This window comes from Podarcis raffonei, chromosome 9, assembly GCF_027172205.1.
Source record: "Podarcis raffonei isolate rPodRaf1 chromosome 9, rPodRaf1.pri, whole genome shotgun sequence".
Classification (NCBI taxonomy): Eukaryota; Metazoa; Chordata; class Lepidosauria; order Squamata; family Lacertidae; genus Podarcis; species Podarcis raffonei.
In genome coordinates, this window is record NC_070610.1 from 3,139,363 (window position 1) to 3,149,787 (window position 10,425).

The window sequence follows — 10,425 nt, forward strand, 5'->3', positions numbered from 1 at the left end:
AAGATGGGACAATGGTTGATTTCAATGGTTTCAGAGTCAAGAGAATCTACATGTGCCCTCTTGTGTCCGCTTAGGAAGGTACAAGCATTATGAACTTGAAAGTCTTAATTCACATTTGGTCCATCAAAAAAACTCCAAATGTCACAATTCATACTTATATTAGGACAAGCCAAATGGGTGCAAGTTTTTGAGTTCTCCAGAACAGTCTACTAGGCAAAATTTTGCACAAAACAAGTGTTTCTCAAAAGCCTCATCTTTTTCTGGGTTAAAATTGGAGGCATGCTTCACACCAGGGCTGCTGGATGTCCTTATTATTATTGGAGAAATGTCGGAGGCTATGTGAGTGTGACATGGATACATATATTTTCTTGAGCAGCTTTCAGAAGAATGGAGAAGCGTCATCTTGCAATATTACTTGCAGTTGTCGTTCCTTCTTTTTTCTGGTAGTCAGTTAGTGAGCTCTCCCAATCTTTGGCTGAAGCTCTGATCACCTCAAATTTATCCCCCCCCCAAAAAGAGGCCCCCCCACAACAAAGCCAGCCCCCTCTTGCAGCCTTGCAGGAAAACAGCATTGTCCTCCTGCCTCTGGTTGCATTTAAAGGTCTCTAGGCAGCTTAAGACATAAGACCTCTGCCAAACATACAGCAAGATGTCTCCATAAAGGGTAAGTGAGAGAGGAGAGGGGAAGGACTTGACATGGGAAACCCATCCTGTACAAATCACATAGTTTTACTTGCAGTTGCACTCATTTTTGAGGGGAAATGTTAGCTTGACTAAAAGGGCCTTTAAAAACTGCTTGGCAACTTTTCTTAAAAGAACTGTCAGTGAAATTCCCCTACCTGTGACAGTTTCAAAACTCCCATTTATTTTAATGAGAGAGTTTTTAAGTGTTATATACAGATACCAAATGTACTGATTTCAGTGTAAATTCCTACATAAGAATGGCCATATAGTTAAGCCAAATGGGTCAAACACCATTATACCACTATAAAGTCTAGATATTTAGAATGCTAATAAAACTGAGAAGATTTATCCCATCTGGTCCCCCCCCCTTTAACCTCCCAAAATGAAGTGACTGTTAAAACAGAGCTTTGTGTCTCTGTGTGAACAGCTGCATTTGAATTTATGCATCAATAGCAGTCTCACAGCCAGTCTTGCTCAGGAATTCTGAGAAACCAAAAAAATCAGTGCAGTTTTGAAAAGTTTAGTCTTCCATCTTGATTCAAAATGGCATCCAATTGTACACTACCATCTGCTTGAAATTTGGTATAAAGTGCATGCTGAAATATATTAATAACAAAGTCAATGCAATTGGCTACTTATTGTATCAACTTTTCCCACTTGAGTCGGAAAAAGCAATTGCTTGCATTAAATGGAGACTTTTGGATTTAAATCTGCAAAATTCATCAATCTTGGCAAGTGGTGTTTGTTAAATCTCAGTCTACACTGCAACACAGGGTCAATTATCACCCCCCGAGTACCTGATAACATTAAATATCCCTGTACAGTCTCTCTGGCTAGGCTAAGTGCATTCCCACCTGCAGTTATGAAAGGCTGTTTTACAAGCTACGTTGGCACTTGAGAGCTCGTCCCTGGGGGTGTGGTACAGTGGAAACAGTGGGCCATGTTCTTTTATATTGCAATTTTTATAGAGTTATAAAATCTAAATTTTATTGTCGCAACTTTTTCTTTATTTTGGGGAAAACGTATTGTTTTATGGGCCATACCAATGTTAGTCATATTTGGAGCAGATCCACAGAAATCAGCTGATTTAACTGGATGCCACACTCTGTTTCTGCCTCATTGGCAGATTTTAATATCAGGTCTACAGGAACTACAGCTAAGTTTCTTACTGTGAGCATTAAAACAATGTCACAGATATTAATATGAGTTGCTCTGAGTATTTCTTATTTATTAAATATGCATGTGGCACCAATACTGAAGCTTCTAGACAATTTGCAACATACAAAATGGGAAATACAATAAATACAATTTGTTATAAGTTCAATTATATGACAGCACCAATAACCCACCCCTCCACCATACAAAGCTACACAGAAGAAGCTTCCCCATTGAAAATTTCACCCCCAAAACAATATTAAAAGCTGTAAGCAGGAGGAAGATGTTAACTCTAAAAGCCTAAAAACTGTTCCACTGCAAAATCTAATAAAACTGATGAAATCTGCTTAAAAGTCTTTGAAAAGATAGATGTGTTTCTGTCTGGTGTCAAAGACGGCACAGGTGGCACCAAGTGAGTTTCCCCGGGAAAAGTGATCCATAAGGTGGGGGGGCAACCACTGAAATTTTGGATTGGAAGGTGCCCTCTGATCAGGGCATCCTGAGATTATTTTAAGGTTCAGGGATGGTAATATGAGAAGAAGCATTCCTTCAGGTACTGTGGAATCCACACTCCGTAAGACTTTATAGGTTAATACTCAACATCTTGAATTAGGTCTAGAAATGCGCTGGCAGTAAGGATCTGTATACTAGATGCCTGGTCCTCCTAAGTAACTTCACTGCTGAATTCTAAACCAGTTGACGTTTCTGGACAGTGTTTAAGGGCAGTCCCACATATAACATGTTACGGTAATCTAGCAAAGGGTAGATCACTTATACAAGGTTATTCCTAGCCAGATTGAGGGTCACACCTGAACCACCATTCTAAGCTGGTGAAACACATAGAGGCCTACAGAGACAAAGATGGATCTATGAATACCTCCAAACCTGATCCTTCAAGAGATGTGAAAGCCCCTCCAGAAATGGTTGAACACCACATAACCAAACCAAGCAACCACTCACAAACAGTGTATCTGCCTTGTCTGGATTTAGCCTCAGTTTGTTGGCTCTCATCTAGTCCATTACCATGTGGAAGCACCTGTCCCTCCCATCTACCCCTGCACCTGATGAAGAGGAAAAGAAGAAATACCGCTGTATATCATCAGTATGCTGATAACAATGCTCTCCTAAATTCCAGATAACCCACTCAGTGGTTTCATGTAGCTATTAAATAGCATGAAGGATAAGCTGAACCCCTGCGGAACCCAGTCTTTGTGACTAAACACAAATGGCACACCACCACCTTCTGGGACCAGCCATCCAGGTAGGAATGGAAGAACTACACAGCAGTGCTTTGAACAGCCATTCTAGAGTAGTAGTAGTAGTAATAATAGTAATTTTATTATTTATACCCTACCCATCTGGCTGGGTTGCCCCAGCCACCTGGGCGACTTCCAACACACATGAAAACATAATGAAAACTTTAAAACATTAAAAACTTCCGAATTCAGGGCTGCCTTCAGACATCTTCTGAAAGTTGAATAATGCCTTGGTCAATTATATGAAAAGCCAACAGGGTTTGTGCCTACTATTAAGATAACTCATAAGCATCTGGATCAGAAAATCAGATCAAAATATCAATGTGGTGTAATACAATAGTCAGTTGCTACAATGCCCTCCTCGTGAAGTGTTCCAACTACAGTATGACAATTATTTAATATCTGCATCACCAATTACTCCAACATCCTGCCTATTGCAAAAAAACCTATATCCTGGACAAGTCCTTTCATGTGTGTACAGCCCAAGGTGGTGCCTTCCTCAGGAGACTTCAGCCTGCACCAGGTGTGAACAATTTTTGGGAACTTGGAAGCTGGTCTCCAATGATAAGTTGGCTGACTATATGAAAGAACTTGGTGTGGGCCACCAAGAAGTTGGCGAGTGTTGCCAAGCCCAATGTGATCATCAATTGCAATGGAGAGGTTATAACCCACAAAGCAGAGAGCCAGTGTGGTGTAGTGTTTAAGAGTGGTGGACTCGTAATCTGGTGAACCAGGTTCGCTTCCCCGCTCCTCCACATGCAGCTGCTGGGTGACCTTGGGCTAGTCACACTTCTTTGAAGTCTCTCAGCCTCACTCACTTCACAGAATGTTTGTTGTGGGGGAGGAAGGGAAAAGGAGAATGTTAGCCGCTTTGAGACTCCTTAGGGTAGTGATAAAGCGGGATATCAAATCTAAACTCTTCTTATTCTAGTTTAAAGAGCACAAGAGATTTCCTTCAGACTGGGGGGAGAGTTTGAGAAGGCCACAGCAGATGACAGGAAAGTAAAGACTGTTGTGACATTAGACAATGAGACACTCAATCAGTTGCAAAAATAGGGTGGCAAAAATACTACAATAAAAAGAAAAATAACAGAAGGAAAGCTGGTTGTGAAATGAATGGCATTATCTGCACCAGAGTATATGAGAAAGCAGGAAGACATTCTCCTTGCCCTGTGCAATTCATGGGACACAAAAGCAGGAGAGCCCCACAAGGCTTGCTTTCTCCAAAGAACTGAGACATTATCAACAGACCCATTCCAAAGAACCTTTATACAGTATCTAACCCAAAAGTATTGTGACTCTTCAATAAAGTGCTTAATGGGGGGGGGGGGCTTGGATAGTACCAGGGTTGCTATGCAGAGAATGAAATACCACACTCTGCCAGACAAGACATACTGGCTATGACTATTGAAGTTGCCCGATACATTCAACCTCTGTAACTCCAACACATTGTCCAAGGCCACTTCCATGATGAGCCCACTGAGAAACAAAGGAAGCAAACAAATGCAAAACAAAACAAACAAAAACAAAGTCACTGCAGATTATCTCTGGATCTAATAAAGAAAAACAGGCCTGGGAAATTTGCATAGAGAAAAACAACAACATTCGCTTCAATTTAACAGTGTTGTAGGTCCAGCTGGAAGAGCTGGTTTTCAAAATGGCATTCTTTTTAATAACAAAGAAAAGGTATGCCTAAAACAAAAGTATACTGAAAAGCCTGGCTGATTTTCATACACCACCGAAAGGAATAAGGTAAGTCTAGATTACGCAATAACATATTTTCCAGAGAAATTTTGCATGATCTTTTATACTGCTGTTCAAAATAAACTCTGAAAGCATGCATGGACAGACTCAACGCTGTGTTTTGCCTGAGCTTTGACAGCTATGCAAGTGCTGTATATATTTTGTTTACTGTTGGTGGTGGCTTGAATGTAACAATATTAACTAGGAAACTTCAGTCTTAAAAAATAAATCAAAAAGATCTCCTTTGGCACACACTTTTACAACATGCATTTTTGAAGTTTATTTAAACTGGGAGCCACAAAGTACTCTAAAGCAACCTGGGACTTTGAATACCACTGTGGCTAATGCTAGAAAACGAGTTTAATTTTACAAATCAAGTAAATATGGGTTCAGAGAGGTAACAATTTTGTAATAAAATAAGGGAGGAGAGGAATTTCCAAGAAATGGAATGGTATTTGCAGTCAAGAATTAAAAGGCGTCTCCTTAACCAAAGAGGAAAATGCCTCCAGGCTGCGATGTGAGAATAGTTTCAAAAAAATGTGAGTCAGGCTGGCAGCCTTCTTTGTGGCCCATCTCGCATCAAGGGCAGAGGGCATCCCATGTTGCAAGCGGGTGAAGAAAGAGGGAAAGTTATACCGAGTAGCTCCATGTTATTATTCCAAGAAATGTGCCTTTCTGGGCATACAGAGTCCAATATGGGAAGACATAGGCTGAACGGCTGAGCCAATGGGCTCATTGCATCTGAGCAGAAAGCTGTACAGCATTTTCCTGCGGATAGAGCTGCTAGGTTTTCTCTGTTGCATGTAACTTTATTTCCAGCCTTAATACACAACCTCAGCTTTTAACAAAGATATGTTTCAAAGCTGCTTACTCTTACTAATGACCAATAAGTTACAAAATAAAGGCTTTTATATTGTTTCAATATGGAAATTTTCCATGTAAGCAGATTTATTACATTATAAAAATATTTACATTAAAAAAAAAACCAACCCGCCCCAAATCCTTTAGTGTTTGACTCTAAGGCCATGAAGGAATATAATATGCTATAAAATTAGCTTTAAGTCATGTAAATATCCCCTAATTCCCTTTGCTCTAGGCAAAAGATGGTATCTCTGAGGGAGAAGATTTTTCAAGCTTAGGGACCCTTATTTAGCATCTCAGCAGTAAAAGCCACTAAAGGATTGCCATTACCTCTGCATTACTATTTATGAAGAACAAAGGCTTCTCTTAGGCCTGAAACCATATTGGTGCAATTAAAGTCTGCTAATAACAATTGAGAGTATTTTCATAAGCCAGTGCAAACTGGGGTTTTGATCTTTGATGAAAAGATTCAATCAGGAATTTCTAACACACTGTAATTGTTGTAAAAACTGCTAACTCGGTAAAAGGGTTAGAGAATTCACATCCTGTCAATCTGTCTCCATGAGATCATTCTCTAGAGCCAACTCTTCAATTACATTATATATAATCCTGGTTTGATTGTCCTGCTGCGCTTCATAAAGGAAACCTTTTTCAGGTTCCCAAAGTTCACTCGGCGTCGCCTTGAGAATTCTTATTTGTAAATCCATTGTGTTGTAAATATATATTTTTTATATTGTAAGCTGCCCTGTGATCTTTGAACGAAGGGCGGTGTAGAAATTTAATTAATAATAATAGAAACAAAGGAATGTGATTTAAAAGAAAACTGAAAACATACAATAGGAGAGGATACAAAGCAGATCCATGCAAAAATACAAAGTGAAAATGGTGGTGGAAGTTCAGTGGTTCAGTGGTCTTCTCTTGCAGTGCAGAAATCAGCATATTCACTTAACCCAAGCCATATTCAGATTGAGACTCTATGGAAGGGTGGCTTCCAGCTCTGGCAACCGGGTTGCCGCGGATGGACTTGCACTTCCCTGTGAAGGAGCAGCTACGTAGCTTGGAGGTCCTCCAAGCTCCACCATGAAAGGCCTAGGGGAAACCAGCATCTTGGAGCTCCCAGTACCAGCTTTGGTTCGTTTGCCAGATATGGTTGTTCATGGAAAGAAATAGCCTTGCCAAAGTGGTCTGTGCATTTGAAACCTCACGCCTAGGTTACTGTGATGTATTTTAGGTGGGGCTGCCTTTACACCTAATTTGGAAGTTGCAGCTAGTGCCAGGTTCCACAGTGGGGCACCCCACTGCACAACGACTTACTCTGGCTTCCTATTAGCTACTGGGCCAGTCTCAAAGTTTTTTTGTGGACATTAAGATGTAAGATGGGGGACACCTGGCTTGCAAGCAGGCCATGTGAAAAGGATCTAGGGGTCTTGGTGGACCACAAGCTGCACATGACTCAACAGTGGGATCCAGCAACAAAAAAAAACTAATGCTATTCTAGGCTGCAGATTCAGATCAAGGGAAGTAATTGTTGTTGTTGTTTAGCCGTTTAGTCGTGTCTGACTCTTCGTGACCCCCTGGACCAGAGCACGCCAGGCACTGCTGTCTTCCACTGCCCCCCGCAGTTTGGTCAAACTCATGTTCGTAGTTTCGAGAACACTGTCCAACCATCTCGTCCCTCTGTCATCCCCTTAACCAAAGAGGAAAATGCCTCCAGGCTACGATGTGAGAATAGTTTCAAAAAAATGTGAGTCAGGGTAGGCAGCCTTCTTTGTGGACCATCTCACATCAAGGGCAGAGGGCATCCCATGAGTCAACAGTGTGATGCAGCAGCAAAAAAAGCTAATGCTATTCTAGGCTGCATCAACAGAAGTATAATGGCCAGATCAAGGGAAACCATGGTACCACTCTATTCTGCCTTATTCAAACCACACCTGGAATACTGTGTCCAGTTCTGGGCACCACAGTTTAAGAAGAATGTTGACAAGCTGGAACATGTGCAGAGGAGGGTGACCAAGATGATCGGGGGTCTGGAAACCAAGTCTTACGAGGAACATTGAAGGAGCTGGGTATGTTTTGCCTGGAAAAGAGGAGATTGAGAAGAGATATGATAGTCATCAAATATGTCAAAGGCTCTCACATGGAAGAGGGAACAAGCTTGTTTTCTCCTGCTCTGGAGGGTAGGACTCCAACCAATGGCTTCAAGTTACAAGAAGGAGATTCTGACTAAGCATACAGAAAAACTTTCTGACAGTCAGAGCTCTTCAGCAGTGAAACAGACTCCCTTGGAAGGTGCTGGACTCTCCATCCCTGGAGGTTTGTAAGCAGAGGTTAGATGGCCATCTGTCCTGGATGCTTTAGCTGAGAGTCCTGCATTGCAGGGGGTTGGACTAGATGACCCTTGGAGATCCCTTCCAGCTCTATTATTCTATTATTTAAAGCCCGAAACAACTTGGGATCAGGATACCTAGCAGGAACCTACCTCCCATTCCTGGTTCAGACAAAAGCAAGTCTCCAAAAACTCTGCTGGCTGGTGACAGATTGGAAGTTGGCTTTCTCAGTGGGGGCAACCATCCTTCCCTGAAGGGCTTGAGAGACAGAGTCTCTTAAAGACATCTATTCACTCAAGTTTTCCTCAACACGGATTCCTGAGGTTGAAATATCTTTCTTTTTGTTTGGTGATTTTTGTTTATGGTATGCGGTTTTTGTCCTCTTTTTATTTAGGTTTGTAAAAAAGTTTTATTCCATTGTTTTATTTTTATATGAATTTATATTATTTCTTCTTTTTATTGAAAAGTCTGCTTAGATGTTTCTTTTTATATTAAGGGTTATATATGATTTATAAATAAATAGAATAAAATAAAATCCAGATTGTATAGTTATCAAAGGTCCATACACTTTTAATAAAGAAGTCTGTATGCTTCTGAATTGTTTCAAACTTGTTAGATTTCTTGTCATTTATTGAATCCTACATTCCTTAAATCTGTTTCCCTCTCCTTAAACACAAAACAATTAAGATAATAATTCTGCATGCTACTTTTCTTTTAATTAAGACAGCAATCCTAGGCACACCTTCTGGGGGTAAGCAACACACAAGATCATATTTCATCATTTTATTTAAATATAGGTTATAAATTTTTATTACTGCAGTTCTTCCCATCTAATATAACTTTGATTTAGCTCAATTATTCAATATTTGCTTCATTTTATACATTATAACCAGACCCTGGTCATTCTTAGAAAACTTAAACCTCAAATATCCCGTTTGTCTTTCTTTCTCTACGTGAACAAAGCATCATTTCTGATTAGGAATAGTTTTATATCCTACTGTATGCCCGAAGTCTTTGCCCTAGGTCTAGCATTTTTTTTGAAAGGATACTCTGGGTTTCTCAAATGATACATTTTCTGCATACAGTAGTTATGGACCAGATACACTGGCATAACAGATGCCACACCCAATCTGTGCTCAGCCTGGCAAGGAAACACACACAAACGCAAAATGCAAAAATGGGTATAGAAATGGCACACTTCGTCATAGTGCTCGTGAAAACTCTGCCACTGCCCACCAACCAGGGATTTTGCTAGTGATGACATCCACCTTCAGAAGGAGCCAATGAATTCATGGTGATGGAAACTTGGCCCCAGCAAAGAGCCATGGGTCCTGGGGTAACGGTGGCTCGTCACCCAGGTTCAGTGTTGGGGGATAGTCTTCTTCTATTAAAACCTTGCTCAAAGCCCCTTCCAGGAAACCTGGGACTCCAGTTTTTGGCTTTATGGTTGGGTTGCCATATTTCAAACAGTGAAAATCTGGACAGAAAAGTTGTTTGCAACAGAAGCGGGAAACCTGATTTTAAGAAATTGTATTAAATTAAAGTAATTTGGTTTGATTTGTAATAATTTGGAAAATTAACACTGATTCTGAGACTGCAGTATTCCAGATATGTCTGGGAAGTTCCAGACATGCAGCAGCCCTACTTTATGGCTATGCACACAACTGGTTCTCTAAACACTTGAACACTTGAATGGCAGCATTGTGCCCTGTTGTTCCATTGTGTGTGTTTGTGTTTGTATGATTCTTGGTATTTCTGTGGCCTGCCCTGAAAACATTTGGTACAATGAACAAACAAATAAAATATTTGTCGCTGCCCTGCCCTATGAACCCGTCGTAGAGGTCAGGAGTGCAGGGCTACAGGACCAGCCCTAGACAGGTTGCCTTTTATGTGCTGGAGATGTGCTGGTTCTTGTCCAGGCTGCCAACACACAACAGGAGAGGTAGGAAGGGTCCCCAAAAACCCAGGTGCAGCCAAGCCTCTCAGGAGGAGTGCAGCGTGAGCCTGCGACTTGGCCCTTTGGCCTGGCATTCCCTTTTGCCTAACAGGGCAGCCCTGCTGGGCAATATCCCTGCCAGTGCACCGAGCTCTAGCTCCTTAGCATGGCCAGACACTGGGCAAGCACTGAAGCTGCAGGTTGAGGGTCACTGACAAGGACACTCAACCCCATAGCCAAATCAAACTGTAGTTAAAACTTTCAGAAGCTGAGTCAAGTAACATAAACTTACCTTAAGAGAACCTCACCAACGTTTTAAGAGTAGAGTCAGGGTCCCAAATGGGCCCCCCATGGAAGGCGTCTCAGAGCCTCAACATCACTGTGGAGCAGCCCTGTCAAGCCTCCTCGCCATTTTAACCTCAGATGGAGATGCGACACAGAGCAGAATTATTTTAGCAGGCAT

At 41.3% G+C, this 10,425-nt stretch overlaps 1 pseudogene; it reads left to right on the top strand.

The window, feature by feature from the left end:
• The first annotated feature begins 325 nt into the window (after positions 1 to 325).
• Positions 326 to 4,330, top strand: LOC128421043 (fatty acid-binding protein, adipocyte-like; annotated as a pseudogene).
• Positions 4,331 to 10,425: the final 6,095 nt, after the last annotated feature.